Source organism: Perissodus microlepis, chromosome 4 (genome assembly GCF_051167445.1).
Source record: "Perissodus microlepis isolate ML-2025 ecotype Zambia chromosome 4, ASM5116744v1, whole genome shotgun sequence".
Taxonomy (NCBI): domain Eukaryota; kingdom Metazoa; phylum Chordata; class Actinopteri; order Cichliformes; family Cichlidae; genus Perissodus; species Perissodus microlepis.
In genome coordinates, this window is record NC_140464.1 from 30530691 (window position 1) to 30543199 (window position 12509).

Below are 12509 nucleotides of genomic sequence, written 5' to 3' on the forward strand. Positions count from 1 at the left end.
CTTCCCCCTCAATCCTTCCCTCCCCATTCCCAACTGCCTCCCTCTTTCCGCTCCATCATACCACCACACATGCAGGGCCTTGAGGTACAGGTGTGTCACTGAGGTGACACATTCCTCCTCTGTCCGCTCCTGGCCACCTGTGCCTCAATTTTATTCCACAACCTACACATCCACTTTACTTACACTCTCACAACACTTATATATAGGGCCTTGGGGGTGGGCACACTAAACAGCATCCAATGGACGGTCTGTTTATTCAACCTTACACGGACCGGTCCGTGGCCCGGGGGTTGGGAACCGCTGTCTTAGACTACAAGGTTGAAAGACACAACATGGAATAGTAATGGTGAAGACGAGGACGATAAAGATAAGAATGCCCAGGCCTATACAGAGTTAATCACTTTTGATGAGAGAAGCTGCTGCCGATGGCCGCAAGACAATGAAAATATTAAGAGACTATTATGCTGGAAAAGGTAAACCAAGAATTATCAGCCTTACTGAATTGATTTCTCTGAAGAAAGTAAGCAGTGAACAAGTTTGCTGGAACAGGACATGACATGACTGTTTAATAGAAAACTGTTTCCTGCAGAGTCCAGAGTTCCTGTGTTTACTCAAGGAAAACAAGAAAAGACAAAGTGATCCTCATCCTATGAGGTGATGATATTATTATTGTAGCCAGTGATGAAAGTGTTTTAAAAGCTGTGAAGGGAATGCTAACTGCAAGGTTCAAAATGAAAGATATGGGTAAACTCAAGCATTTTCTCAGTGTTGATTTTGAGCAAACAGAAGATTGTGTGAAAATGTCACAAGAGAGATATGTAAGTAAAATGCAGGAGAGACTGTAAACCAGGATCAACTACTTATGAACAGTTGAACTACAATGATGATGCTGAAAATGAAGAATGCCAAGATGTACAGAGAGGCAGTAGCAGCCTTATGTACTTGACCTCTTGCATGCGATCAGATTTGAATTTCGTTTTAAGTAAGCTATGGCAGCAATTCAAAGAAGCAACTTTGGAACATTACCGTAAAAACAATCAGGAGACAAAACATTGTGGTACAGGAAAAGTAACAAGGATCTGGGAATACAAGCTCACGGTGACTCAGACTTGGCTGCAGAGGTGACTGATAGGAGGAGTACTACATGGTTCAGTAAGTCTGAATGAATGATACCTTAGTATCATGGAGAACAAAGAAGCAGCCAGCTGTTGCCTTATCAACTTGTGAGACAGAGTACATAACTTCGGTGGCAACAACACAAGAATGTTTGTATTTGACACACCTGTTGCAAACCACGTATGTGCAACAAAAGGGACCACCAAGGATTTTTGAGGATTATAGCATTGGCAAAGAATCCTGTTAACAGGCAGAGATGTAAGCATATTCATAACACATTTGGGGGCAACTTGAAAGAAAGGCAGACCTGAAATATAAAAGCGGGGTCTGAGGTCCAGTGTAACTTGATATTTGGATGCAAATTATAATGTGATATTTAGAAACCCCATATAGTAGTATCATTTCCTACATTCTGCCAATACAAGCAAAAGCAGCAGAATTTTAAGCACTGGTTTAACGATAAAATAATTGACCTTATCATGATGTTTAGATTCTAGGCTTGACAGAATGTAACTGATAAACTGAAATGAAACTGGACTGAAAAGAATAACAAAAACATCAAGAAACTCAGAATACTGGGTCACATGATCCAGGACCATGACATACTCTTCATTCATCATTCCTTATATGCTGTTTGTATATCATGCCTATATTCTGTCAATACAAACAAAGGCAGTAAGAAACCGTTTTAAACAGCCACACATATTGGGTAATATCTACCAAATGTCACAGGGCTACAATCGAGACTTATAACACTACACTAATTTGATTCAGTTCAGTTTTATTTCTACAGCGCCAAATCACAACAACAGTCGCCTCGAGGTGCTTTGTATTGTAAGGTAGACCCTACAATAATACATACATAGAAAAACCCAACAATCATATGACCCCCTATGAGCAAGCACTTTGGCGACAGTGGGAAGGAAAAACTCCCTTTTAACAGGAAGAAACCTCCAGCAGAACCAGCCTCAGGGAGGGGCGGGGCCATCTGGTTGGGGTGAGAGAAGCAGAGGTGGGACCAAGTCATTGTTTTGCAAGTATGTCTCACGAGTCAAGTCTCAAGTCACTGGTGTAAAAGTCCAAGTATAGTCACAAGTCTGAAACTTTAAATTTCAAGTCCTTTCAAGTCTTTAAAAAAAGAAAAAAGAATGTTGCAGTGAAATGTTAAATGTAAATAACAGACCATGTGTTTTTAAAAAAAACACATCTGTGTTTATTTCAACACATGATGAAATAAGTGAACTTACAAAATATACACAAAGTAATTCTGAAATTGCACCTCTATAAAATACAGCTCAATTCACAGAATAAACATTCAATGAAAAATACAAAAGCAGAACTTCCTGTTCAGACAAAAAGTGCTGAGATTTCCACAGTACAAAACAAACCATTGCAGTATATTTAGTGTAGTGTGATTAGCATGTCCTCTCCCCCTCACCTAGTCCGTTTGTGCACATATGAGTTTGTATCTGTCCATGTCCGAGTGACAGAGTGTGTGTGGTGTGTATCCTGAGTTTCGATTTTTTTTGCTCACCATCCACCGACGGACTGAGATAACAATCCACATGTTATTCTTGGATGCGCTTGTAGGACCGGGTTTAAAATAGCATGACAAAAATATCATACACATTAAAGTCAAATAGTATCATCAACGTAGCAACATTTGCTAGTAAGATGATGCTATCTCATCGTAGCAAAAGAGAAGCACCACCTACCATTCTTTATGCAACTTCAAATTCAACTTCAGTTGGATAGTGTTCTATCTCCGTCTGTGATTCTCATCTTCCATGTTTTTTGCATGTTGCATTTCTTTTTCTGTTGACTGCTTCATCATTTATGCACCCAAAAGAAGTTACTCTTGGCAGCATTTTTGACCTGAGCAGTTTTTTATTTGTTTTGTTTTTTTTAATCTTGTTGATTTGATTGGCTGTGCTACAGTTCACGCACACATACGTACAGAGTGGTAAGAATGAATGAACGAATTTAATTAATGGTGCACAATTTTTATATAATATGTGTGTTAAATTATAGATTTTTGGTAAAATATCAAGTCTTTTCAAGTAAACAGGTTCAAGTCCAAATCTTAAAACAATTTTTCAAGTCAAGTCTAAAGTCGAGGATGAAAGACATAATGTGGAAGAGAGCCAGAGATTAATAACAAGTGTGTTTCAATGCAGAGAGGTCTATTAACACATGCTGAGTGAGAAAGGTGACTGGAAAGGAAATACTCAATGCATCATGGGAATCCCCCGGCAGTCTGCGCCTATTGCAGCATAACTAAGGGAGGATTCAGGGTCACCTGGTCCAGCCCTAACTATATGCTTTAGCAAAAAGGAAAGTTTGAAGCCTAATCTTAAAAGTAGAGATAGTGTCTGTCTCCTGAATCCAAACTGGAAGCTGGTTCCACAGAAGAGGGGCCTGAAAACTGAAGGCTCTGCCTCCCATTCTACTTTTAAATACTCTAGGAACAACAAGTAGGCCTGCAGTGCAAGAGTGAAGTGCTCTAATAGGGTGATATGGTACTACAAGGTCATTAAGATAAGATTTAGACCATGTGTATTCCAATCTGGCTGGAGCCTACAAAGCCACACCCCTCCCCCACATTGGACAATCGGACCATCTCTCCCTGTTCCTCACACCTCGGTATTCACCACTCATCCAATGTGTGAAACCTGCTGTGAGGACAATTAAAGTGTGGCCAGAGGGGACAGACGCAGTGCTCCAGGACAGATTTAAAAACACAGACTGGAATACGTTCACCCACACAGACCTGGACCAGTACGCCTCATCTGTACTGGATTACATCTCCAAAACCACAGACAGTGTCACCACCCAGAAACGGATCACCATGTACCCCAACCAGAAGCCTTGGATGAACCGGGATGTTCGTCTCCTCCTGAAGGCCCGCAACACCGCCTTTAGGTCAGGAGATGCACACGCCTACAGCACAGCCAGGGCTAATCTAAAGAAGGGCATCAAAAAAGCCAAACACCATTACAAAAAGAAGGTAGAAGAACACTTCTCCAACTCCAACCCCCGACGCATGTGGCAAGGACTCCAGACCATCACAGACTACAGGACCACCAAACCCTCCCCCGCATCCTCTGATGTCTTCTTCCTCAACGAGCTCAACAACTTTTATGCTCGTTTTGAGCGAGGGAACCCCACAACCACAGCCAAAGCAGACGTGACGCCAGACCACCAACCTCTGACTCTCTCCCCCACCGATGTAGGAGCGGTGCTGAGCAGGATCAATGTCCACAAGGCTGCAGGCCCTGATGGCATCCCCGGGCGTGTTCTCAGAGCGTGTTCTGGGGAGCTTGCAGGAGTGCTCACAGACATATTCAACCTGTCCTTGGCCCACGCTGTGGTACCGGCCTGCTTCAAATCCACCTCCATCGTCCCAATACCCAAAAACTCCAACCCATCTTGCCTCAATGACTACCGCCCAGTAGCACTCACCCCCATCATCACTAAGTGCTTAGAGCAGCTGGTCCTAGCACACTTCAAATCCTGTCTCCCCCCCACCCTGGACCCCCACCAATTCGCATACCGCCAGAACAGGAGCACAGAGGATGCAGTCTCCATCGCACTGCACTCTGTCCTCTCACACCTGGACAACAACAACACCTACGCCAGAATGCTGTTTATAGACTTCAGTTCAGCGTTCAATACAATCCACCCCTCACAACTCATCAGGAAACTGACAGACCTGGGCATCAGTTCCCTCATCTGCAAATGGTTACTGGACTTCCTGACCAACCGCCCCCAACATGTCCGGCTGGATAACCACTGCTCATCTACCATCACAATGAACACCGGTGTACCACAAGGCTGTGGGATGAGCCCTTTCCTCTACTCCCTCTTCACCCACGACTGCAGACCTGCTGATGGTTCCAACACCATCATTAACTTTGCAGATGACACCGCGGTGATTGGCCTCATCAGTGACAACGATGGATCTCATCTGGATGACCAACTGCTCCAAGCTGGTCAAGAAGGCTCACCAGGGCCTCTTCTTCCTGAGAACCACCTGTCCTCAGACATCCTGGTGAACTTCTATCGCTGCACCATCAAGAGCATCCTGACCAGCTGTACAACAATCTGGTATGGAAACTGCTCTGCCTCGGACTGGAAGGCGTTGCAGAGGGTCATGAAAACTGCCCAGCGCATCGCCGAAGCACCACTTCCTGCCATACAAAACATCTACCCTTCTTCCTTCTGGGTGGCGCTACAGGAGCCTCTGGACTAAGACCACAAGGTACCAGAACAGCTTCTTCCCTACAGCTGTCAGACTCCTGAACTCCTGACATCTGACCAACATTAAACTCATGGACTGAACATACACACACCCACAACCACCTACACACACACAACAGACAAAACAAACAAATGGACAACTGTACCCTCATACACACAATCCTATCCTTATGAATAATAATAATAATAATGATAATAATAATCATTATGAAGTGCTTGTAACGGTTAGTCATGCATCAAATCAAATTATCTCTTTCCCCCAACCTGGATCCATTTGAGTTCGCATACCGGTCAAAACGCTCAACCGATGATGCAATTTCAACTGCCCTTCACTCAGCCCTCACACATCTGGACACTATAGACTCATACGTTAGAATGCCGTTCATGAACTTCAGTTCAGCTTTCAACACCATCATTCACAAACTGGATCTGCAGAATCAACCTTTTGGGATTTACTTATCTGGATGATTAAGCCCGCATTAAGACATTAATTTATTAATATTTTTAAAATGATAGCAGCACAAACAAACATTTTTGCAGCAGAAACATAGCACAAACGTTTGACATCAATTTTGTTTGATTTGGGTGATGTGGGTGGTCGATCTTTTGACCTTTACATTTTCATTAATATCTTTAAAACAGAAGCAGCACAAACGACAATTTTAGCAGCACAAACCAGCACAAACGTAGCACAGTTGATTGACACCAGTTTTGTTTGATTTAATTAACATGGGGGGGCCGGTTTGACCTCTGATGACCTCTAGAAATTTTTATTAACATCTTTAAAATGAAAGCGGCACAAACGAAAATCTTTGCAGCACAAACCAGCACAAACGTAGCACAAACGTTTGATACCACTTTTGTTAGATTTGAAGAAAGTGGGGGGCAACTTCACTCACATAAAGCAAATATAGTGGCTGGTGAGTGCATACGATTAGTTTGCCATATATTTTGTGCTGGAACAGTGAAAATAATACAGCAAATATTTATGATGAATGGCTGAATTACGACCTCTCTACCTTAGAAATGTCTCAATTTACATAGTAGCAGCAAGGCTATGTTAACAAATGAATCGCTTCAGCCCATTTGTAGGAAGTCGTTTTCGGTCAGTTCAGTTTATGGATGATTTTATTCTGAAATTTCTGGTTCGGAAGTTGTCATTAGAACGCTGTGACGTCTAACAACTGCGCGACATCTAATAGCGATTACTGGTACGAGAAACAAGGTAAACAGACATTTATTTACGCACCTTGTAAACATAATAAATTGCATAACAGAAGTGAAAATGACAGGAAACGGAAAGCTAAAAGGAGAGGTTTTCGGCTGGTAAGCTAGTAAACTAAGGCTAAGCTAACGTGTTTATACGGGTAGCAACATGGACAAACATGTGCATAAACAAGTAGTTACGATCTAGCCAGTAGTTTTATATTGCGCTTTGGGAACATGAAAGAGTTCATATTCGCCAGTTTGGCTGTACACCTAATAGTGTCAGTTTTGCTACTAATATTATTATTGTGTTCACTTTAATTCTCTGATGTGAACGCAGTAGAAATGACAGCATTGCTAATGTTTAAGCGTCCCACTTTATAAAACCTCATCCATTTAGTGAAACTGAACTTTATTTAAGTCATATGCACGGTTTTGCGCAAGCCTGTTGAAGAAAAGCAATTACAACTTTTAGCACTTAACCAAGTTACCTGTGATGGGTCTTGCCAGTAATGATGGGAGGGTTTGTTTTTGTCAAATATTACATTCAGTGGCAGCTGCAGTTAGTCCATTGATAGTTAAGAAATGGTATTCTGTTATCACAAAACAGCAAAAAGTGGCAGCATTTTTCCATTTTTGAAAGTGTGTGTGACAGACAATATATTGCTACCATAAGGATATGAAAAGGCCGCCTACAGGGAGGAGGTGGATCGTCTGGCTGAGTGGTGCGACACAAACAACCTGCTGCTTAACACCGAGAAGACCAAGGAGCTCATCGTGGACTACAGGAGGAATGCTGACCCACATCCACCCATCCACATTAAGGGGACGGCTGTGGAGCGTGTGAGCAGCTTCAAGTTCCTGGGAGTCCACATCTCCGAGGATCTCACCTGGACGACCAACTGCTCCAAGCTGGTCAAGAAGGCTCACCAGCGCCTCTTCTTCTTGAGGACTCTGAGGAAGAACCACCTGTCCTCAGACATCCTGGTGAACTTCTATCGTTGCACCATCGAGAGCATCCTGACCAACTGTATAACAGTCTGGCACGGGAACTGCTCTGCCTCGGACCGGAAGGCGTTGCAGAGGGTCGTGAAAACTGCCCAGCGCATCGCCGGAGCACCACTTCCTCCCATAAAAGACATCTACAGGAAGCGGTGTCTGAAAAGGGCTGGGAAAATCATCAGAGACCCCAGTCACCCATCACATGGACTCTTCACCCTCCTGCCCTCTGGGAGGCGCTACAGGAGCCGCCGGACTAAGACCACCAGGTACCGGAACAGCTTCTTCCCCACAGCTGTCAGACTCCTGAACTCTGCCTCCTGACATCTGACCCATGTTAACACATGGACTGAACATACACACACCCACAATGGACAACTGTACCCTCAAACACACAATAATAACATGGACTGAACCACCACTCACAACCACTAGCACTTTATATAGATACTGTAGAAATTATCCACATATCTAATTTATCTCAACTGCACTACTGTATAGCTCTGTAAATAATCATTCTGTACATACGATAATTTTTAACCCTACAACTGTTTACAACTTGCATAGTTCCCATTTCTGTATAACTGTATATCTCAGATTTCTGTAAAGTTATTTATTTCATATTCTGTATAGTTTTTCATATTTATATCCTGTTCATAGCCTGTACATAGCTTGTACTCACTACAGCCTGTACATACTTATAGTTATAGAATATTCACAACATACTTCATACCGTGTACATTATAACATACCATAATAGACCCATTTCTGTAATATACTTACATATCTATATTATTGCTAATATATATTGTAATATATCTATATCACTAAAGCACTTCTGGATGGATGCAAACTGCATTTCGTTGCCCTGTACCTGTGCATGTGCAATGACAATAAAGTTGAATTCTATTCTAATTCTATTCTATGGGGCCCGATTATTTAAGACCTTGTATGTGAGGAGCAGGATTTTGAATTCTGGATTTAACAGGGAGCCAATGAAGGGAAGCCAAAACAGGAGAAATCTGCTCTCTCTTTCTAGTCCCTGTCAGGACTCTTGCTGCAGCATTTTGGATTCACTGAAGGCTTTTCGGGGAGTTTTTAGGACTTCCTGATAATAATGAATTACAGTCGTCCAGCCTGGAAGTAATAAATGCATGAACTAGTTTTCATCTTTAGAGATGTTGCACTAATGGAAGAAAGCAGTCTTACATATTTGTTTAATATGTGCACTGAAGGACATGTCCTGGTCAAAAATGACTCCAAGGTTCCTCACAGTGTTACTGGAGGCCGAGGTAATGCCATCCAGAGAATCTGGTTAGATACCATATTTCTAAGATTTTCAGGGCCGAGTACAATAACCTCAGTTTGATCTGAATTAAGAAGCAGAAAGTTAGCGGCCATCCAGGTCTTTATGTCTTTAAGACATTCCTTAAAGTGTAGTAAGAATTAATTTTGCTTTAGAATTAATTTACGTATACAATCAAACAATACTGTATTCTAAAATAAGTGCGCACTTTTACTTTACACTGATATGTGTATCATTTCATCTTTCTTTGTTTTCTGAGCTACCTCAGTAGCAGCTGCTCCCAGTGCCTTGGTTGATGACTTAAGAGGTGGAAAAGTGGCGGAGCAAGCTTATATGGAGACCTGCAAATTAGGCCATACGACAACTGTGGATCATCCCGGGAAATGGAATTTCTTATGTTAGTTTCAGTCAGGTTTTTGTGTCTAGCCTATTTGTCTTTGTGGGCTGATCACACACTGTTTAAGTTTCCCCTTGGTCTCATTTAAGTGGGTCAGTTTGTTTGTTGCCAGCTTTTGAGTAGAGCTCTGTTACTTTGACCTCTTTTATGGGCCCAGAATTAAGATTTTTTTGTATAATTTAAAGTTTGATTTTTGGGTTAAATAAAAACTTTTTATGGACTTTAATCTGTGTCTAATTTTGCTTTACTGGTCGGTCCATCACAGTGGCATTATTATCAGTTTGACCTTCACATCAGTTAATTTTAGATCGTTATATGATACTTTGTATACACTGACAGAACACACCACACTTTTAAGAATCATATTCTTTAATATATTTGCAACCAATAAATCAGTAACGTGACCTTGAAGACCTTAGTGGATGTAAACAAAATGTTAATAGATTAAATGAATTATCTCAAAACTTTTTCAGCTATCATGTTTGCATGTGCAGACAGAATGACACACATATTGATATACCTTTATTAGTCCCACAAGGGGAAATTTCATAAGGCTGCCGACCTATTGCACGCAATGGCGGTGCCATCTTATCCTCTGACCATACATACATTACTCAAAACATCACATGGGGAAGACGGGTCAGAGAGGTATAACAATGGAAAATGCACCACATGAGGAAAGATAAGGAGAAAAAAATAACTCCACCCAGACTGAGCTCCAACAGGGAGATCAGTTTGAGAACAGAAAAAAACACCTCTGCACATGAAAAAACTCTTAATACACCAAAGAAACACATGACAAGCAACAGGGGGGGGGTAAAGGGTGAGAGACAGCCGATTTAGACAGCACATCCGGGCCTGCAGCCTGTGCGCTGGTCTCCTTGATCCACCGTCAGCATCGGAAGGGAATAAGCGTCGAAGGCGTTTGGAAAGGGAGGGGGGATGAGTGTGTGCATATCAGTGTATATGTATGTGTGTGTGTGTCCAGAGTTCAGCTGAGATAGTGTCCTTCGTCCTGCTAGGCTAAGTAAACAGTCTTCCAGCCAACCCAGGTGGCCTTGCATGGAATGGGAAGGAACAGTCTAAACACAGTCGTCATCACATGCAAACATTAACAAAAACATAACCTCCTGGATGGAGGTAAGTAGTTGGTGCACACTGTGCAAAATAGCAGCAGCTGAAGAACCAGCCACCAGAGAGTTGACATCAAACTTACGTTTTGACATACAATGCTTAATAATTTACCGTTTTTATTTTTTTTTAATCCCCTTGACAACACTTGAGAGAAAATATTCAAAGGGAACAAAAACTACATATAAAAGAAGCATGATTGTAGGATTAGGTTTCAGGGTGGTGTTCAGGGTTACACCACAGCGTTAGAGGTTGAAGAGTCAGTCTGTGCGGCACAGGGTAGAGCACCAGATTGGTAGCAATGTGGCATGTCTCAAAGAAGGAAAACACAACACTTCTGCAAAAATCAACATGTTTTCCATACTGAAATATTTCCCAACAGTTAGTAATGTTTGAAGCTTTATCATAATTAGTGTTTCACATGACAAGCCTTTATCTGAGCTGCCTATGAAACTAACAAGAAACCCAGAACACAGCATTGCACAACCTGAAAGGACAAGCAACAGCAGGTACAAACGCATCATAACATGAACGATTATTACATTTTTTTTTTTTATTTAAGCTAACATAAAATAAGTATAATTTACTGTTGAGTGGGGCTTTTGTTTGATACAAGCTGCAACTAAATCGTGTGTTCATTAGAGGTGCTGCTGTGGGAAAGTGGCAGAACACTGTCAGCTAGACATTATAAATGTTTTCTTGGAAAGAGCCTGAAGGAAAACAGGCATAAAGACACTTGTGCATTGTAGTGTAATTGGCCCAGCAATTATCAGGACAAATCCAACTGGCATGTGTCACAGGTCAGCTTCAGTTTGAAATGTGACTTTGTAGAGTTGCACCATATCTGGTTGATCCGGCTTTTGAGTTGCAATGATTGCAGCGATTTCAGAAGCAGTCTAAAATCAAAGCAAAGCAACATGCTCCCTCAGGTGGACTATAGTGGCACTGCACTGCCATGGAAGCAGAGGACTGCACGGCAGTTTTTCATTTAAACTTATTTAGTCGATTGTATAACTTTTTAAAATCAATATATTTATCAGTTATATATTGTTTTATTATTCTATAGCTAATAAGTGATAGCAAAATGTATGTTCTGGTGACTTACAACATTTTATGTGCTCTGTTGAATACTTCTGTTTAGCCAGTGTTTCTGCTGTTATCTGTTAAAGATACCCGCAGTTTATCCTTTAGCACAGGTCCTGTAATGCAGCGGTCCCCAACCTTTTTTACTGAACGGCCTTTAAGGTGTCGCGGATAAATACAACAATATAAAACCAGTATAAAAAAAAAAAAAAAAGATTTATTCATAACACATGGGAAAAGGCCCAGGGAAACTGAGTTAATGATAAAAACGATAAAAAAAAAACCCACTAAAAACCGATACAAACCATAAAAACCACGTTTGACCAGGACATGTCCTTCAACGCACATATTAAACAAATATGTAAGACTGCTTTCTTCCATTTGCGCAACATCTCTAAAGTTAGAAATATCCTGTCTCAGAGTGACGCTGAAAAACTAGTTCATGCATTTATTACTTCCAGGCTGGACGACTGTAATTCATTATTATCAGGAAGTCCTAAAAACTCACTGAAAAGCCTTCAGCTAATCCAAAATGCTGCAGCAAGAGTCCTGACAGGGACTAGAAAGAGAGAGCATATTTCTCCTGTTTTGGCTTCCCTTCATTGGCTTCCTGTTAAATCCAGAATTCAAAATCCTGCTCCTCACATACAAGGTCTTAAATAATCAGGCCCCATCTTATCTTAATGACCTTGTAGTACCATATCACCCTATTAGAGCACTTCGCTCTCGCTCTGCAGGCCTACTTGTTGTTCCTAGAGTATTTAAAAGTAGAATGGGAGGCAGAGCCTTCAGTTTTCAGGCCCCTCTTCTGTGGAACCAGCTTCCAGTTTGGATTCAGGAGACAGACACTATCTCTACTTTTAAGATTAGGCTTCAAACTTTCCTTTTTGCTAAAGCATATAGTTAGGGCTGGACCAGGTGACCCTGAATCCTCCCTTAGTTATGCTGCAATAGACGTAGGCTGCTGGGGGATTCCCATGATGCATTGAGTTTTTCCTTTCCAGTCACCTT